Genomic DNA, 20,991 nt, shown 5'->3' on the forward strand with positions numbered 1-20,991 from the left:
GACGTTCCCCTGCGGGAACCGAACGTTTGCCAGAGAAAGAGGGGTAAGGCCAGCACAATGCGGGTTATGCGGGAAGGAGGCGGGGTATGTGTACTCCCCTCCTTGGTTTGGTGGTTTGTCATCTAGGTGACGGGTGCTGGTGTTTGGCAGCGGTTTTCTGTTTGCCATCCTCCAAACTAAAGTTAATATATATTCAATTCAATTCTAATTCGGCCTCAATTATTAGTTTAAAGAGTTGGTCAGCGATTAATAAACATCGTCTGACCTTTAACTCCAGCTACTGTGTCCGTGTCTTTATTTCAGTGTGTGGTGTGGTTTTATTTAGTGATAAGCTAGCTTAAGTAAAAGGTTTATGTAATCACAATAAAGTTATGAGCGGCTTAGATAAGCTGAAGGCTGCATAAGCCTGAGGCCATATAAGCGATCAACTTTTTGTGATTGGTTGTTAAATGACTAAGCAGTTGCTAGGCAGATCAGTTTTCCCGGTTGGTTTTTTCCTATTGGTTTAAGGGGTTGTGCATCAGGATGAAGAGGAGGGTCTTAGGTTAGTATATAGGGGGTGGCCATCTTGCTAGACTCCCTCTTGCCTTTCAGTTTATGCCCGCCCGCCCTCCCAGAATGCGTCTACGTTTTTTGTTCTTGCTGTGGGCTATTGAAAGCCAGATTGGCGGGAAATCGCTGCCAACCAGCTGTCACACAGGCATAAGTGGTCATTGTGGGGCTCCCTCTTTAAATGGACGGCAGGTGTGTCCTTTTCTTGCGGTTGGACATTTAGACGTTCCCCTGCGGGAACCGAACGTTTGCCAGAGAAAGAGGGGTAAGGCCAGCACAATGCGGGTTATGCGGGAAGGAGGCGGGGTATGTGTACTCCCCTCCTTGGTTTGGTGGTTTGTCATCTAGGTGACGGGTGCTGGTGTTTGGCAGCGGTTTTCTGTTTGCCATCCTCCAAACTAAAGTTAATATATATTCAATTTAATTCTAATTCGGCCTCAATTATTAGTTTAAAGAGTTGGTCAGCGATTAATAAACATCGTCTGACCTTTAACTCCAGCTACTGTGTCCGTGTCTTTATTTCAGTGTGTGGTGTGGTTTTATTTAGTGATAAGCTAGCTTAAGTAAAAGGTTTATGTAATCACAATAAAGTTATGAGCGGCTTAGATAAGCTGAAGGCTGCATAAGCCTGAGGCCATATAAGCGATCAACTTTTTGTGATTGGTTGTTAAATGACTAAGCAGTTGCTAGGCAGATCAGTTTTCCCGGTTGGTTTTTTCCTATTGGTTTAAGGGGTTGTGCATCAGGATGAAGAGGAGGGTCTTAGGTTAGTATATAGGGGGTGGCCATCTTGCTAGACTCCCTCTTGCCTTTCAGTTTATGCCCGCCCGCCCTCCCAGAATGCGTCTACGTTTTTTGTTCTTGCTGTGGGCTATTGAAAGCCAGATTGGCGGGAAATCGCTGCCAACCAGCTGTCACACAGGCATAAGTGGTCATTGTGGGGCTCCCTCTTTAAATGGACGGCAGGTGTGTCCTTTTCTTGCGGTTGGACATTTAGACGTTCCCCTGCGGGAACCGAACGTTTGCCAGAGAAAGAGGGGTAAGGCCAGCACAATGCGGGTTATGCGGGAAGGAGGCGGGGTATGTGTACTCCCCTCCTTGGTTTGGTGGTTTGTCATCTAGGTGACGGGTGCTGGTGTTTGGCAGCGGTTTTCTGTTTGCCATCCTCCAAACTAAAGTTAATATATATTCAATTCAATTCTAATTCGGCCTCAATTATTAGTTTAAAGAGTTGGTCAGCGATTAATAAACATCGTCTGACCTTTAACTCCAGCTACTGTGTCCGTGTCTTTATTTCAGTGTGTGGTGTGGTTTTATTTAGTGATAAGCTAGCTTAAGTAAAAGGTTTATGTAATCACAATAAAGTTATGAGCGGCTTAGATAAGCTGAAGGCTGCATAAGCCTGAGGCCATATAAGCGATCAACTTTTTGTGATTGGTTGTTAAATGACTAAGCAGTTGCTAGGCAGATCAGTTTTCCCGGTTGGTTTTTTCCTATTGGTTTAAGGGGTTGTGCATCAGGATGAAGAGGAGGGTCTTAGGTTAGTATATAGGGGGTGGCCATCTTGCTAGACTCCCTCTTGCCTTTCAGTTTATGCCCGCCCGCCCTCCCAGAATGCGTCTACGTTTTTTGTTCTTGCTGTGGGCTATTGAAAGCCAGATTGGCGGGAAATCGCTGCCAACCAGCTGTCACACAGGCATAAGTGGTCATTGTGGGGCTCCCTCTTTAAATGGACGGCAGGTGTGTCCTTTTCTTGCGGTTGGACATTTAGACGTTCCCCTGCGGGAACCGAACGTTTGCCAGAGAAAGAGGGGTAAGGCCAGCACAATGCGGGTTATGCGGGAAGGAGGCGGGGTATGTGTACTCCCCTCCTTGGTTTGGTGGTTTGTCATCTAGGTGACGGGTGCTGGTGTTTGGCAGCGGTTTTCTGTTTGCCATCCTCCAAACTAAAGTTAATATATATTCAATTCAATTCTAATTCGGCCTCAATTATTAGTTTAAAGAGTTGGTCAGCGATTAATAAACATCGTCTGACCTTTAACTCCAGCTACTGTGTCCGTGTCTTTATTTCAGTGTGTGGTGTGGTTTTATTTAGTGATAAGCTAGCTTAAGTAAAAGGTTTATGTAATCACAATAAAGTTATGAGCGGCTTAGATAAGCTGAAGGCTGCATAAGCCTGAGGCCATATAAGCGATCAACTTTTTGTGATTGGTTGTTAAATGACTAAGCAGTTGCTAGGCAGATCAGTTTTCCCGGTTGGTTTTTTCCTATTGGTTTAAGGGGTTGTGCATCAGGATGAAGAGGAGGGTCTTAGGTTAGTATATAGGGGGTGGCCATCTTGCTAGACTCCCTCTTGCCTTTCAGTTTATGCCCGCCCGCCCTCCCAGAATGCGTCTACGTTTTTTGTTCTTGCTGTGGGCTATTGAAAGCCAGATTGGCGGGAAATCGCTGCCAACCAGCTGTCACACAGGCATAAGTGGTCATTGTGGGGCTCCCTCTTTAAATGGACGGCAGGTGTGTCCTTTTCTTGCGGTTGGACATTTAGACGTTCCCCTGCGGGAACCGAACGTTTGCCAGAGAAAGAGGGGTAAGGCCAGCACAATGCGGGTTATGCGGGAAGGAGGCGGGGTATGTGTACTCCCCTCCTTGGTTTGGTGGTTTGTCATCTAGGTGACGGGTGCTGGTGTTTGGCAGCGGTTTTCTGTTTGCCATCCTCCAAACTAAAGTTAATATATATTCAATTCAATTCTAATTCGGCCTCAATTATTAGTTTAAAGAGTTGGTCAGCGATTAATAAACATCGTCTGACCTTTAACTCCAGCTACTGTGTCCGTGTCTTTATTTCAGTGTGTGGTGTGGTTTTATTTAGTGATAAGCTAGCTTAAGTAAAAGGTTTATGTAATCACAATAAAGTTATGAGCGGCTTAGATAAGCTGAAGGCTGCATAAGCCTGAGGCCATATAAGCGATCAACTTTTTGTGATTGGTTGTTAAATGACTAAGCAGTTGCTAGGCAGATCAGTTTTCCCGGTTGGTTTTTTCCTATTGGTTTAAGGGGTTGTGCATCAGGATGAAGAGGAGGGTCTTAGGTTAGTATATAGGGGGTGGCCATCTTGCTAGACTCCCTCTTGCCTTTCAGTTTATGCCCGCCCGCCCTCCCAGAATGCGTCTACGTTTTTTGTTCTTGCTGTGGGCTATTGAAAGCCAGATTGGCGGGAAATCGCTGCCAACCAGCTGTCACACAGGCATAAGTGGTCATTGTGGGGCTCCCTCTTTAAATGGACGGCAGGTGTGTCCTTTTCTTGCGGTTGGACATTTAGACGTTCCCCTGCGGGAACCGAACGTTTGCCAGAGAAAGAGGGGTAAGGCCAGCACAATGCGGGTTATGCGGGAAGGAGGCGGGGTATGTGTACTCCCCTCCTTGGTTTGGTGGTTTGTCATCTAGGTGACGGGTGCTGGTGTTTGGCAGCGGTTTTCTGTTTGCCATCCTCCAAACTAAAGTTAATATATATTCAATTCAATTCTAATTCGGCCTCAATTATTAGTTTAAAGAGTTGGTCAGCGATTAATAAACATCGTCTGACCTTTAACTCCAGCTACTGTGTCCGTGTCTTTATTTCAGTGTGTGGTGTGGTTTTATTTAGTGATAAGCTAGCTTAAGTAAAAGGTTTATGTAATCACAATAAAGTTATGAGCGGCTTAGATAAGCTGAAGGCTGCATAAGCCTGAGGCCATATAAGCGATCAACTTTTTGTGATTGGTTGTTAAATGACTAAGCAGTTGCTAGGCAGATCAGTTTTCCCGGTTGGTTTTTTCCTATTGGTTTAAGGGGTTGTGCATCAGGATGAAGAGGAGGGTCTTAGGTTAGTATATAGGGGGTGGCCATCTTGCTAGACTCCCTCTTGCCTTTCAGTTTATGCCCGCCCGCCCTCCCAGAATGCGTCTACGTTTTTTGTTCTTGCTGTGGGCTATTGAAAGCCAGATTGGCGGGAAATCGCTGCCAACCAGCTGTCACACAGGCATAAGTGGTCATTGTGGGGCTCCCTCTTTAAATGGACGGCAGGTGTGTCCTTTTCTTGCGGTTGGACATTTAGACGTTCCCCTGCGGGAACCGAACGTTTGCCAGAGAAAGAGGGGTAAGGCCAGCACAATGCGGGTTATGCGGGAAGGAGGCGGGGTATGTGTACTCCCCTCCTTGGTTTGGTGGTTTGTCATCTAGGTGACGGGTGCTGGTGTTTGGCAGCGGTTTTCTGTTTGCCATCCTCCAAACTAAAGTTAATATATATTCAATTCAATTCTAATTCGGCCTCAATTATTAGTTTAAAGAGTTGGTCAGCGATTAATAAACATCGTCTGACCTTTAACTCCAGCTACTGTGTCCGTGTCTTTATTTCAGTGTGTGGTGTGGTTTTATTTAGTGATAAGCTAGCTTAAGTAAAAGGTTTATGTAATCACAATAAAGTTATGAGCGGCTTAGATAAGCTGAAGGCTGCATAAGCCTGAGGCCATATAAGCGATCAACTTTTTGTGATTGGTTGTTAAATGACTAAGCAGTTGCTAGGCAGATCAGTTTTCCCGGTTGGTTTTTTCCTATTGGTTTAAGGGGTTGTGCATCAGGATGAAGAGGAGGGTCTTAGGTTAGTATATAGGGGGTGGCCATCTTGCTAGACTCCCTCTTGCCTTTCAGTTTATGCCCGCCCGCCCTCCCAGAATGCGTCTACGTTTTTTGTTCTTGCTGTGGGCTATTGAAAGCCAGATTGGCGGGAAATCGCTGCCAACCAGCTGTCACACAGGCATAAGTGGTCATTGTGGGGCTCCCTCTTTAAATGGACGGCAGGTGTGTCCTTTTCTTGCGGTTGGACATTTAGACGTTCCCCTGCGGGAACCGAACGTTTGCCAGAGAAAGAGGGGTAAGGCCAGCACAATGCGGGTTATGCGGGAAGGAGGCGGGGTATGTGTACTCCCCTCCTTGGTTTGGTGGTTTGTCATCTAGGTGACGGGTGCTGGTGTTTGGCAGCGGTTTTCTGTTTGCCATCCTCCAAACTAAAGTTAATATATATTCAATTCAATTCTAATTCGGCCTCAATTATTAGTTTAAAGAGTTGGTCAGCGATTAATAAACATCGTCTGACCTTTAACTCCAGCTACTGTGTCCGTGTCTTTATTTCAGTGTGTGGTGTGGTTTTATTTAGTGATAAGCTAGCTTAAGTAAAAGGTTTATGTAATCACAATAAAGTTATGAGCGGCTTAGATAAGCTGAAGGCTGCATAAGCCTGAGGCCATATAAGCGATCAACTTTTTGTGATTGGTTGTTAAATGACTAAGCAGTTGCTAGGCAGATCAGTTTTCCCGGTTGGTTTTTTCCTATTGGTTTAAGGGGTTGTGCATCAGGATGAAGAGGAGGGTCTTAGGTTAGTATATAGGGGGTGGCCATCTTGCTAGACTCCCTCTTGCCTTTCAGTTTATGCCCGCCCGCCCTCCCAGAATGCGTCTACGTTTTTTGTTCTTGCTGTGGGCTATTGAAAGCCAGATTGGCGGGAAATCGCTGCCAACCAGCTGTCACACAGGCATAAGTGGTCATTGTGGGGCTCCCTCTTTAAATGGACGGCAGGTGTGTCCTTTTCTTGCGGTTGGACATTTAGACGTTCCCCTGCGGGAACCGAACGTTTGCCAGAGAAAGAGGGGTAAGGCCAGCACAATGCGGGTTATGCGGGAAGGAGGCGGGGTATGTGTACTCCCCTCCTTGGTTTGGTGGTTTGTCATCTAGGTGACGGGTGCTGGTGTTTGGCAGCGGTTTTCTGTTTGCCATCCTCCAAACTAAAGTTAATATATATTCAATTCAATTCTAATTCGGCCTCAATTATTAGTTTAAAGAGTTGGTCAGCGATTAATAAACATCGTCTGACCTTTAACTCCAGCTACTGTGTCCGTGTCTTTATTTCAGTGTGTGGTGTGGTTTTATTTAGTGATAAGCTAGCTTAAGTAAAAGGTTTATGTAATCACAATAAAGTTATGAGCGGCTTAGATAAGCTGAAGGCTGCATAAGCCTGAGGCCATATAAGCGATCAACTTTTTGTGATTGGTTGTTAAATGACTAAGCAGTTGCTAGGCAGATCAGTTTTCCCGGTTGGTTTTTTCCTATTGGTTTAAGGGGTTGTGCATCAGGATGAAGAGGAGGGTCTTAGGTTAGTATATAGGGGGTGGCCATCTTGCTAGACTCCCTCTTGCCTTTCAGTTTATGCCCGCCCGCCCTCCCAGAATGCGTCTACGTTTTTTGTTCTTGCTGTGGGCTATTGAAAGCCAGATTGGCGGGAAATCGCTGCCAACCAGCTGTCACACAGGCATAAGTGGTCATTGTGGGGCTCCCTCTTTAAATGGACGGCAGGTGTGTCCTTTTCTTGCGGTTGGACATTTAGACGTTCCCCTGCGGGAACCGAACGTTTGCCAGAGAAAGAGGGGTAAGGCCAGCACAATGCGGGTTATGCGGGAAGGAGGCGGGGTATGTGTACTCCCCTCCTTGGTTTGGTGGTTTGTCATCTAGGTGACGGGTGCTGGTGTTTGGCAGCGGTTTTCTGTTTGCCATCCTCCAAACTAAAGTTAATATATATTCAATTCAATTCTAATTCGGCCTCAATTATTAGTTTAAAGAGTTGGTCAGCGATTAATAAACATCGTCTGACCTTTAACTCCAGCTACTGTGTCCGTGTCTTTATTTCAGTGTGTGGTGTGGTTTTATTTAGTGATAAGCTAGCTTAAGTAAAAGGTTTATGTAATCACAATAAAGTTATGAGCGGCTTAGATAAGCTGAAGGCTGCATAAGCCTGAGGCCATATAAGCGATCAACTTTTTGTGATTGGTTGTTAAATGACTAAGCAGTTGCTAGGCAGATCAGTTTTCCCGGTTGGTTTTTTCCTATTGGTTTAAGGGGTTGTGCATCAGGATGAAGAGGAGGGTCTTAGGTTAGTATATAGGGGGTGGCCATCTTGCTAGACTCCCTCTTGCCTTTCAGTTTATGCCCGCCCGCCCTCCCAGAATGCGTCTACGTTTTTTGTTCTTGCTGTGGGCTATTGAAAGCCAGATTGGCGGGAAATCGCTGCCAACCAGCTGTCACACAGGCATAAGTGGTCATTGTGGGGCTCCCTCTTTAAATGGACGGCAGGTGTGTCCTTTTCTTGCGGTTGGACATTTAGACGTTCCCCTGCGGGAACCGAACGTTTGCCAGAGAAAGAGGGGTAAGGCCAGCACAATGCGGGTTATGCGGGAAGGAGGCGGGGTATGTGTACTCCCCTCCTTGGTTTGGTGGTTTGTCATCTAGGTGACGGGTGCTGGTGTTTGGCAGCGGTTTTCTGTTTGCCATCCTCCAAACTAAAGTTAATATATATTCAATTCAATTCTAATTCGGCCTCAATTATTAGTTTAAAGAGTTGGTCAGCGATTAATAAACATCGTCTGACCTTTAACTCCAGCTACTGTGTCCGTGTCTTTATTTCAGTGTGTGGTGTGGTTTTATTTAGTGATAAGCTAGCTTAAGTAAAAGGTTTATGTAATCACAATAAAGTTATGAGCGGCTTATGGTTGTAGCAAGGTTCTAGAGAGTTTGCGTTTACTCACATTCTATTATAAACAATGATTTCAAGATCACCAGAAGCACGCTGGAATCATGGAAAAATGCAACTAAAATCTTCACAACTTATAACATTTTTCACTAAGTCATTTGAAAAATCATTAATATTGCTGTTGGAATGTTATGATCACAAATATGGAAAAATTACCACAGTGCAGGAGTGAGAAAACTCCCAGCAGAGAAGGGGTTAAAGGCATCTCAATTCAAATATCCTGATTTTAATATCAGTAATCCATGCATGTGACAGAGGTTCAGGTTAAGGAAAGTTATTAACAGATTTGTCATTTTCAAATCATGGATACAATAATTAGTACTGTTAAGACCCAGGTCACATAATACACAACATAATGTACTCATAAATAATCAATGGTCAACATTTTGTGGACTGACTCAAAGTCCAGGAGCTGTTGTGAATATTTAAGAGATAAACATTCCAAATCTTTAAATGTGTGAATAAACAATTTACTATTAATAATTTATGACACAGATATTATGTTTTCTGTAGTTGTAAATATCATCTTGAAAAATATCAGCGTTTTCTGGGGGGGGTTTTAAGGCAAATGTTCTCATTTTCTAAACACAAAAACATTGTAAATTATGTAAAAATTAATGTAAGAGCAGCAGCAACTTAAGGATAGCTATTCAGTTTCCCAATTCAACCCAAAGGAAATAGAATTCAAAACAGGAAAGTATCTATGGCGACAGGATGGGTACTTTATACAGATCTGCCAAGGGTGATCTTACAAATGAGTCATGGTAACTGCGACTTGTTTGCCATGAACAGTGTGCCCACATGGAGCATATGCCTGCTGTGACTAGTCGTGACTGGCTGCACATAATCACTGCCGCAATGAGTGCACACACGGCAGAGGATTATGTGTAAAATCAAGCTGGGCACATCTGTAAAGCAAAACTTTGTTGTGACACTTCTGCTATATAAAACTAATTCCTTACTCTCCATAAATGGGAGCCAAGCAATATAAGACTGTCAAAAGTACTGCAACCAGAGATGTGTGTGGAGTCTCATGTTTTGGATTTGGTTTTAATTTTATTATCATGTTTTGATTTCATTTTTTGTTTTGCAAAACCACCCCCAAGTGTTTTGATTCCAAATTCAGATTTAAAATTAGAATCTTGGGTTTTGGATTTCTTGAAAATGGATAAAAAGCAGTTAAAATAATGTAATTTCTGCAATCCAAACCCCAAAATTCAGATTTAAACTCTGAATTTTGAACCATGGGAAGATCCAAACCAGGGCCAGTATTTACTAAAAATCCGAGTTTGGCCGATTTGTGTTTTTTTTCTAAGTCCCAATCCGGGAATTCACTAAGCACCAATCTCGGCAGTGTTTGGACTGTTCGTAATGGTTTGAATGACAACGTTCCGAAATACAAATGAATAGACCATCGGTCAAACGCGGCTGTCATTTCATACAATACGGGAATTCACTATTCATTCGTATTTGGGTGTTAGTCTCTGAGTGCTCAAATGCGGTCGTATGTTTTTGCGATTCTTTAAAAAAAGCGGCAAAAAAATAGACCTGCTTTTTTCAGGCGTGTTTACATGTGTTGCAAATAAAAAATATCTCACACCTGAATTAGGATGCCTATAAAAGGATGTTAGGCCCATTTCAATACACCTACACTCAGAAATGGCAGCAGGACTGTGGGCCAGTGATCTTTTGTGTGCAGTGGGATTCCTCAGACTCAGACATCAGCCTGTAAGTACCCAGGGCCAAGAAACTGAACATGGTCAGCAGGTTGTACAGGTCCCGCGGAGGCTGCGCAGGCCTCGTTTTTTTAGGGGGCGTTTAAACTTGAACGCAATGTCCGATGATAAGGTCATACAGATGTTCCGTCTAAATCGTAACAACATTTTCCGTCTGTATGACCTTGTCAAACTGGGCCTAGACCCTGAAACAGCACGCTCTCACTCTGTCTCAGGCCTGCACAAACTCCTGGCTGTGTTGCACTTTATGGCTACTGGCAGCTTTCAGGCTGTGTCTGGGGATGTCATAGGAATCTCACAGCCCTCAATTTCGAGAATCTTAACACAGGTGATGTATACCTAACTACCCACTCTGTTTTTGCTTGGTTTTAATTACTCGGTGGCCAGTTCTGTGCTAAAATCTCATGTATAATTTTCTATCAAATATACACACAGGTGTTGGCTGTTTTGCAGCCCCACATCGATGCCTCAATCTGCTTCCCTACCCAGGAGTCTCAGTGGCATGCTGTCAGGGTAGATTGCTATGAGCTGGCTGGCATGCCCAATGTGCTTGGAGCCATAGATTGCACACACATTGAGCTGAGACCACCTAGGGGCAGGCAGCACATATATACAAATAGGCATCTAGAGCACTCCACAAATGTGCAGGTGGTTTGTGATGCAAATCTCAAAATAATGAGTGTTGTTGCTGGATACCCTGGGGGCTGCCATGACTCCTTCATCCTCAGTCAGTCATCCCTCTTTGATAAGTTTGAGGACGGACAAATGCCAGATGGATGGCTGCTGGGTATGTAATTTGATATGTGTAGGCCTGTGTATAGTTTGTCCAAATACAGGGGCAGATGTATTGACCTGTAGAAGGCATAAGCAAGTGAGAAACCAGTGATATGTGCAAGGTGATAAAGGCACCAGCCAATCATCTCCAATATGTAAATGATTATTTAGGTACATATTGTCCGCTGCCTTTATTACCTTGCACATATCACTGGTTTATCACTTCCTTATGCCTTCTACAGGTTAATACATCTGCCCCACAGTGTGTTAATTATGTGTTGCTGTATCTTAACATGAATCACGTTACTATATCTGTCTTTTAGGTGATGGAGGATATGGCTGCTTCTCTTGGCTTCTAACTCCATTGTCCCGACCTGATACCCCCGCTGAACACAATTACAATCATGCACATAAGTCCACGCGGAATGTGATAGAAAGATGTTTTGGTGTGCTGAAATCTAGGTTTCGGTGTCTGGATAAGTCTGGTGGCCTTTTGTTGTATAGTCCCTCGAAGGTGACTCAAATTGTGTTCTGCTGCTGCTTTCTTCATAACATGTGTTTGCAACAACATCTGCCACATGTTGAGGAGGAGGAGGAGGAGGATGAAGAAAGCAGCCAGCAACCAGAGGAATTAGAGACATCTGGTGATACTTGGAGTACAGATGTAGGGAGGCAGGTTAGGCAAGAGCTCATCACTCGCTATTTCTAAGGTAAGATTGGTTTGCTTATTTCATTTGTTGTGTAATCATAAATAGATGTTTGCCCATTTTTATTGCCAAAACCATTACTCAGAATGTGTCTGTCTCCTTGACACATACAAACATACCCTCGCTTTATGCAAAACAAATGTCGCATGTGTATTGTGTGTATTTTAAAACTCAAAACAACAGATTATGAGTGGCATGCATTAAGTCTGGATAATTGATCGTAAACTTGCAGTGCTAATTTATTACAAGCACACATAATCCATTTAGTATTTTACTTTATCATTGTGTGTAATGTCCTAATGCACAGGTTCACAAACTCGGCCCTCAGGACCCCACACAGTGCATGTTTTTCACGTAACCCAGTAGAAGCACAGGTGTATGAATTACTCATAGACATGTTAAAAGGTTCACAGGTGGAGCTAATTATGTCACTTGTGATTCTGTGAGTAGACCTGCAAAACATGCACTGTGTGGGGTCCTGAGGGCCGAGTTTGAGAACCTGTGTTCCAAAAAAACACTCCTCAACATATAATATGTTAGCCTTGAGGAATACATGTGTCCCTATGTGTGATGCTCCATCATATTTAAGGGACACAAACTTACTGTCATCAAAAATAATTTATTTCCTAATGTTTGCTGCAGTAAACTTGCTGATTTGTAAGTAAATACACAGTTTGCCACATATATACATTATTATACACATTCTTTGTTTTTTTGTTAAAAAGTTCTTATTTGTTGGTTTCTGCATCATGTGTAATAACATTCTTACTAATTTTTAACACACACAAACATGTCCCAACAATAATGACATTCATTTTGTCAATGTTTTTTTAAAAATTCATTGCCAACATATTGAAAGCTTTTTACGCAACTCAATTGTGTTATTCTTGTAATGCTGTATAGAGAAGAAAGGTAAAATAGTTAACAATAACATTGTAATTTTGATTGTCTGCAGGATATGAGAATGATTGGAATCTAGAAATAGTAATGATTAGAAAAAATCAAGTGGTCTGGTTACTTCCTGCTAACATGTATGTGGCTGCCTGCCAATGATTATGTGTGCAGGAGAGGAGAATGATTGGAATCTAGAAAGAGTAATGATTAGAAAAAAATCAAGTGGTCTGGTTACTTCCTGCTAACATGTATGTGGCTGCCTGCCAATGATTGTGTGTGCAGGAGAGGAGAATGATTGGAATCTAGAAAGAGTAATGATTAGAAACAAATCAAGTGGTCTGGTTACTTCCTGCTAACATGTATGTGGCTGCCTGCCAATGATTGTGTGTGCAGGAGAGGAGAATGATTGGAATCTAGAAAGAGTAATGATTAGAAAAAAATCAAGTGGTCTGGTTACTTCCTGCTAACATGTATGTGCGGCTCCATCAACATTTCCCTCCTCCAATACAAAAAAAAGATGGTAAAGAATAAATGTGCGTACAAATTTTATGTTGTTGTTTGTACTACTTATAATTAATGATGTTGTATAAATTGTCAAGGAGCTAAGTGTTATATATATTTTGCCAAACATACACTTAGTAACTATTTAGAGTTACTTATCAGAAATGTCTCATTTGTATTTTTTTCATGTTTTTTGGGGTGTCTGCTTGTCCTGCCTTTTGCCTTTAGCACTGTCATGTTGTCATGCTCTGGTGGAGCGTCTTGGTGGTGATGAGACTGGCGTGATATTTGGAGTAGTCGTACCAGAACTGCTGCTTGTTTGCTGTTGGTGCATGGATCTGAGTGTTTCATTCAGGTTAGTGAGGGTGGAATTAAGTTCACATGTAGCAGCATTTTGATTGTCTACAATTCGGAATAAACTTTCATTAATCTTTTGATTGTTTTGAAAAATGTTCATATAACTTTGCTGTTGTCTGTGCTGTTATTCAATTAGTCTGTGCTGTTCTTCCATTATGCACTGTAAGTTGCCCATGACCTGTGTAATGTCTGTACGCATGAGTTCCATTCTAAATCCATTCTAAATTCTGGTTGTTTGTTCATTTTGTCTACTCATATTTCCTGATATTCTTCTGAGGTGACATGGTAGGCTTGCAAACATTTGTGTCTGCATATGCAGGCAATCTTCATTAGTGGCCTGCTGTCTAGTCCAAATGGTCCAAAACACCTGATCAGGCCCTTGTGTTACTGGTGTTGTTGTGCTGTGTTGTAGGGGTGGTGTGCTTTGGTGTGGTGGTGTACTCACAGGTGCTGGGGGACTCATTCCTTGGCTTAATGGCTGCATTTCTAAGATGATTGTCTCCTCCATGTCACTATGTTGCTGTTGTTGCGGAGGGATGCTTTTACCAGGACTAGAAGCTGAAATGTTAAACAAATCTCCGTTAGCTATCCATATGTTTGAGAAATGTAAACAAATCACTACAAATGGAACACATGTCATTCACTGTTGCTTTCAAATATTCTGCCTAGCAACATCATCACTCATAACTTAAATACATACATAGGCCTGTTTGTGGCAAATGTGTCTGGTTACGTAATTGTGAAAGCAAACACTTTAGTTTTATTGTAGCTCACACATACTCCACCATAAAAACACATTGGAATCCATAATGTGTTACCTTATAGCTTTGATAAAACAAACATAGTAATGTTTTTATATGATTTGGCAATGTTAGCTCAAACACACATGTGAAATTTGGAAAAACAACCTTACTTTTTTCTAAAAAAAAACCATGATTTTTTTGTTGCAGCATCTTACACACAATGTGATACTGTATGGCTCAAGTGGACATACATATCTTTACTGGATGTGGACAAGGCCATTTTGCTTGGATTCCATTTCAGGTTTTACTTACTGCGGTAAGTATCTAAGTTTTTGATGTGTTTGGACTTAATGCGGTTAAGAAAAAGTTTGATTACGTTCTGAAATTGTTTACATTTATTTCAGTTTGATACTCACAATCAAGATGAGGGGAGTGTGGATGACGTCTTGGAGGTGTGTCCAAAATTTGGAGTGGGGGGACAGAACATACTGTCAATAATCTTCGTGGTGGGGTAGTCTGCTGTGGTTGGCCCTGGACATCAGACCTTGCTTTCTTTTCGGCCACAGGTTTTTTGTGGTGATGTCTTACAGAAGTCCCACTTCTGCTGCTCCATACTTCTTTTGATGGACCTATTAATGAAAGTGCAATTTTGTTATGGCCATTCCTTTACAAACATACCCTATACTACAATAGACACTTTACCTGCTTCCGCAGCGTCATCATCATCAGATGTGATAGGAGTTACTGGACGACGAGTAGTACTGCTTTTTTCAAACACTGTTTAAAAAAATGTATTCATGCTATTGTTGATACATCCACCCATTATGCTAATAAACATTTATTCTTTAAGAAATGCTTGCTTTATTTTTAATAAAAACATAAGGACCGGAAACAAAAAATACAATACATACAACAATAAACATTGTCCAATAGACATATGCACTATGAAAAATCAACACAGGAAAACATGTACAGGACACTGACATAGGCCACAAGTAAAAAAACAAACATTAACAACCAAAAACACACACATCTTCATTTTGTATTGAAAGGAAAAATATTACAGATGCAATATATAAATTGCTATGTGATGTGGCACTCCAAACACACATTACCACTATATGAGCCAAACCAAAATGAAAAAATATTAAAAAAATTACACTGCAGTGTGGTGTCACGGTACAAATACAAACTAAATATTATCAAAGAAATAGTGGTATTTTGTAGAAAAATATTACATAATGTAATAATTACATTACACATGTAAGTGGTTTCCAAACCACTTTCCACTACTCCAGCCTCTAACATGACAACCACTGTTTTTGAAACATTGCACATGGATAACATAAATATAAAACATAGTCACAATTATTAAAAAAAAGGTCAAAAAGGAAAACATTATTGCAGGACAATTCAGTGACACACCAAGTCCAAACTACACATGCAAAATATCTTTGATAAAAACACATGACATACAATAAAGTAAGATGTTACATTGGCTTTTGTATAAAACATTAACCAAAACAATGTATTTGCTGACACACACTTGGAGATGGGAGTAATATGCAATGTGACATGACACACATTTTTACAAAAAAAAAAAAATAAGGTCATAGAATGTTAATGCAAATACACATGCTCACCATTCTTCCTGGGCCTATCTGAATCCCGGACATGGGTTGCAGAGACTACTTCAGGAGGTATGACACTCCGCATGGGCTCCTCATACTCCAGATATCTTGCAATATAGGGCTGCCCACCACCGGTTTTCGAGCCGACTTCGCCTCCTTGGCCATTCTGGACTTGACACGTTGCTTTATGTCATAGTACCGTTTGCGGCACGTGTCCTCCGTCCGCTTGACCACCCCCTCACTATTGACTGCAGCAACAACTTTCGCCCACAACACCGTCTTCCTCCATGTTGGCACCTTGGCGGACTCAGGCCCAAATAGCTGCCTCTGATACTTCATCAGCTCACGCACCAAAGCCACATTTTCAGCAAAACTAAACTTTACATTCCGTCCAGTCTTAGTAGTGGTGCGTGGCTGCGGAGCACTCTGACTGTCACTATCACTTGAGGCTGCTGCAGCAACCTCACCCACCTCCTCCACCTCACTAACCTCACTAACACTCACCTCCTCCACCTGACCGACCCCCTCCCCCTCACTCACACCCTCCACCTCACCCACCTCTGAGTCACACATAATTCTGTGTCTAAACAGTTAACGCAGAAAAAAAAATAGACAAACAACACACTCCTCCACTACCACTACACAACTCACACACACACACCCCCACACACACACCCACACACACACACACACACACACACACACACACACACACACACAAACACTGACAAGGGACTATAAAGAAAAATAACTAGGACTAAAAATGAGACAAAACCACAAAATACAATACTACAAGAATGACAAGACGACTTTCAAACACAATACCACACTCAGAAATCGCTACCAACACTCCTCACCAAACCACAAATTCACCTACCTCCACAGCACAACCTCCCTCCTCCTCACCACTAACTAAACCCACGAGGTGCGGACGGTTTGGGGCATATTTATATGGTTGCGCGCAGACACTCCTACCATCTGAAACACAACCAATCATGAACGGGGATGAAAAACGAAACTAAAAGTGAAAATGCGGCCGCGGGAAAAAAAAAAACCTGCCACGTTTAACTTAGAAAAAAAAACAGGAAAAAAAACAAAATCACGAACGCAAATGACAATGACGGCCGTAAATGTGCCACAAAAAAAACGACTGGCATCGACATCGGAAAACACGAAAACCATAAAGTCGACTGCTTCGTAACTTTGCGTATATGGATTCAAAAAGTTGCATGAAAATGCACCCGATACAAAACGAGTTTAAACACTACACAAAATGACTCAAACACGAATATTAGTAAATTTTGCCCCAGGACTCAGTTCGGCTTGGATCCACAACATTCGGGTGGGTTTTGGATTTCTAAAGAACCGAATTACACATCTCTTGTGAGTACTTTAGGTATAAGTGATCAAACAACCTCTTACCACCTATGAAATTTGGGCTGCAATTGGCAAATAAGGGATGACTCAATAAAAAAAATGATAATTAATAATCAAATGAATTGTCATAGATAACTGAATTTTTAAAATAAAATCATATTCACTATTGTAGACCACAATAGTTAGAAGTTAGAACATTATTTAAAAAAAAACAATAAAAAAAAACACAGTATTACAAGTTTAAAATCAGGAATAAAAAAAAAATTAAATTCTCACTTAAAACTGCAACAAGTTTCACGGCACCTGACCGCTTCCTCAGGCAAGAGATATTTTACATTTTAAACTAGATTTACTCCACACAAATTATGTCATATTACAAGGTCCAGCACTAGTGGAAGATAAAAAGCATATAATGGGTTGGTATGAAAAAAATAGAGCAACTAACTGCACCTGATGGAGATGGGAATAAGGGAAAAAAATACAACAAACTGCACCCGGACAAACCATTTTGCAATGCAAGGGGTGAAAATACATTTATTATTTTTGTACACAGGGTGAATACTGGTTGCTTTTGCATCTAGCGCACATTTGTAGGACAACTTTATTTTTTTACTCTGCAATTTTGATTGGTATTTGGACACACTCCTTTCAAATCTAAATCTCTCTGTACATATTAAATCTCCCCAACTTGCTTTTCAACATGGTTTTGCCAAGGTGCACAGTTACTGTACATGCTCATTTCTGCTTTACTTCCAACTTAAAGTGAGGCCCAATATACTGTATTGTATTCATACAGATATTAATGTATAATGCTCTCTATACAGTGCATCCAGAAAGTATTCACAGCGCATCACTTTTTCCACATTTTGTTATATTACAGCCTTATTCCAAAATGGAATAAATTCATTTTTTTTCCCCTCACAATTCTGCACACAATACCCCATAATGACAACATGAAAAAGTTTTATGAGATTTTTGCAAATTTATTAAAAATAAAAAACTAAGAAATCATGTGTACATAAGTATTCACAGCCTTTGCTCAATACTTTGTTGATGAACCTTTGGCATCAATTACAGCCTCAAGTCTTTTTGAATATGATGCCACAAGCTTGGCATACATATCTTTGTTCCGTTTTGCCCATTCCTCTTTGCAGCACCTCTCAAGCTCCATCAGGTTGGATGGGAAGCATCGGTGCACAGCCATTTTCAGATCTCTCCAGAGATGTTCAATCGGATTCAAGTCTGGGCTCTGGCTGGGCCACTCAAGGACATTCATAGAGTTGTCCTGAAGCCACTCCTTTGATATCTTGGCTGTGTGCTTAGGGTCATTGTCCTGCTGAAAGATGAACCGTCGCCCCAGTCTGAGGTCAAATGCGCACTGGATCACTTTTTACATAGTAACATAGGCCCTCATTCCGAGATGATCGGCCCAGCACAGGGCTAGTCCGCCCCGCATGTCAGTGTCAGCCCCCCCCCCCCGCAGAAGTGCAAAGGCATCGAACAGCGGCGATGCTTTTGCACTTCAAGAGTAGCTCCCGACCAGCGCAGCTTTAGCGTGCTGGCCGGGAGCTAATCATCGCTACCCGGCCAGCAGTGGCTGCGTGTGAAGTCACGCAGTCGCCGCGGCCCGCCCCCCCCAACGGTCCGGCCATGCTTGCATTGGCTGGACTGCACCGCCGTAAAGCCTCCTCCCACCCAGCAACTGCCTCTGCCTCAGAGGCAATTGCTAGGCAACGACCGCTGGCATGCGCTGGCGCACTGCGGCACTGGCGCATGCACAGTTCCGACCCGATCGCTGCGATAAATTGCAGCGAGTGATCGGGTCGGAATGACCCCGATAGTATCTAAGCTTGAAAAAAGACAATTTGTAAATCGAGTTCAACCTATTTGTGGTCTTCTATGCAGGATTATTTTGGTCTAAATTTTGTCTGATGCTGATGTCAACCGTTGTGTTTTATTCCTCTTTTTAAAGTAACTATATTGCGTGACTACGCACCATAACCCTGGATATCCTTATCCATTAGGAATTTATCTAACCCATTCTTAAAGGTGTTGATTGAGTCTGCCATTACAACTCCCTCAGGCAGGGAATTCCAAACACGTATTGTCCTTACTGTGAAAAAACCTTTACGCCGCATTGTGCGGAATCTCCTCTCCTCTAACCTAAGCGAGTGTCCACGTGTCCTCTGTGCTGATCTTACCAAAAACAGGTCCCGTGCAAGCTCTGTGTATTGTTCCCTTATATATTTGTAGACGTTGATCATGTCCCCTCTTAGTCTCCTCTTTTCCAGTGAAAACATGCCTAGCCTTGCAAGCCTTTCCTTGTATTCCAGCATCTCCATGCCTTTAATTAATTTGGCCACCCGCCTCTGAACCTTTTCTAGCTCCAGGATATCCTTTTTGTAGTATAGTGCCCAAAATTGTACACAGTATGCAAGATGTGGCCTCACTAGTGATTTATATAATGGGAGTAAAACACTGTACTCCCTTGCAACAATTCCCCGTTTTATGCATGCTAGTATCTTATTAACCTTCTTTGCTGCAGTCCTACTTTGGGTACTGCTGCTGAGTTTGCTATCTATGTGAACACCTAAGTCCTTTTCCAGTAAATAATCCCCTAATATGTAGGTGTTATTTTTGTTCTTGCTACCACAGTGCATTACCTTACACTTGTCTGTATTGAAGCGCATTCTCCATTTGGCTGCCCATGCTTCTAGTTTAACTAAGTCATTCTGAAAAGACTCAGCATCTCCCTCCGTATTTATAACCTTATACAATTTGGTATCGTCTGCAAAAATTGACACCATGCTCTCTAGACCTACTTTTAGGTTGTTAATGAAAATGTTGAACAATAGTGGTCCTAGTACAGACCCTTGTGGCACACCACTTAGCACTTCAGTCCAATTTGAAAATTATCCATTAACCACAACACGCTGCTCCCTATTATCTAATCAGTTTTTGACCCAAGTGCGTAATGTGCTTCCTAGCCCTATTTCTTGTAGCTTATAGATAAGTCGCCTGTGTGGTACTGTGTCAAAAGCTTTGATAAAGTCTAAAAAGATTACATCCACCTCCTTACCCTGATCAAGGTTCGCACTTACTGTTTCATAAAAGCCAAGTAAATTGGTTTGACATGATCTGTCCTTCACAAATCCATGTTGATTCCTTTTAATGACCTATTGGCTTCAAGGAACTTCTGAATACTATCCCTTAGAATACCTTCCAATACTTTCTCCACTATAGATGTAAGACTAATTGGTCTATAATTACCCGGTTCAGCTTTACTTCCCTTTTTGAATATTGGCACTACTTCCGTTATACACCAGTTTTTGGGAACCATACCTGATATCAGTGGCGGATCCAGGGGGGGGGGAACTCGGGCCCGTGCCCCCCCTGTCATTTGTGGCCTTCTGTCCCCCGTCCCCGTCCTTCCCGGCGCCGGCTCCGCACAGGGAGATGACGGGCACCTGCTGAGATTGTGTTACCAGTGGGCGCCAGCCTCCCTGCACAGCGGCAGCCGGAGGCAGGAGCTCAGTACTGAGCTCCGGCTTCCGGCGCTGTCACTGTGCGCTGTGCGCTATGGGAGAGACGTCAGTCATGACGTCTCTCTCATAGTGCTGACTGAGGAGCGGACGCCCAGGGAGGAGGAGGACTGCAGCGGCCTGGAAGCGGGAACGGGGCTCGGTAAGTATGTTTTTTCTTCCTTAATGCAGCGGGGGCATCTACTGGGGGCAAACTACGGGGGACATTACTACTGGGGGGGGCATTACTACTGGGGGGAAAACTACTGGGGGCATTATAACTGGGGGGCATCTACTGGGGGCATTACTACTGGGGGGTCATCTATTGGGGGCAAACTCCTAGGGGGCATTACTACTGGGGCAAACTACTGGAGGACATTATTACTGGGGGGCATCTACTGGGGGCAAACTGCTGGGGGACAGTATTACTGGGGGGCATCTACTGGGGGCAAACTATTGGGGGACATTATTACTGTGGGGCATCTACTGGGGGCAAACTGCTGGGGGACATTATTACTGGGTGGCATCTACTGGGGGCAAACTACTGGGGGGCTATTACTGGGGGCCGACTACAAAGGTGCTA

This window comes from Pseudophryne corroboree, chromosome 6 (assembly GCF_028390025.1).
Source record: "Pseudophryne corroboree isolate aPseCor3 chromosome 6, aPseCor3.hap2, whole genome shotgun sequence".
Classification (NCBI taxonomy): Eukaryota; Metazoa; Chordata; class Amphibia; order Anura; family Myobatrachidae; genus Pseudophryne; species Pseudophryne corroboree.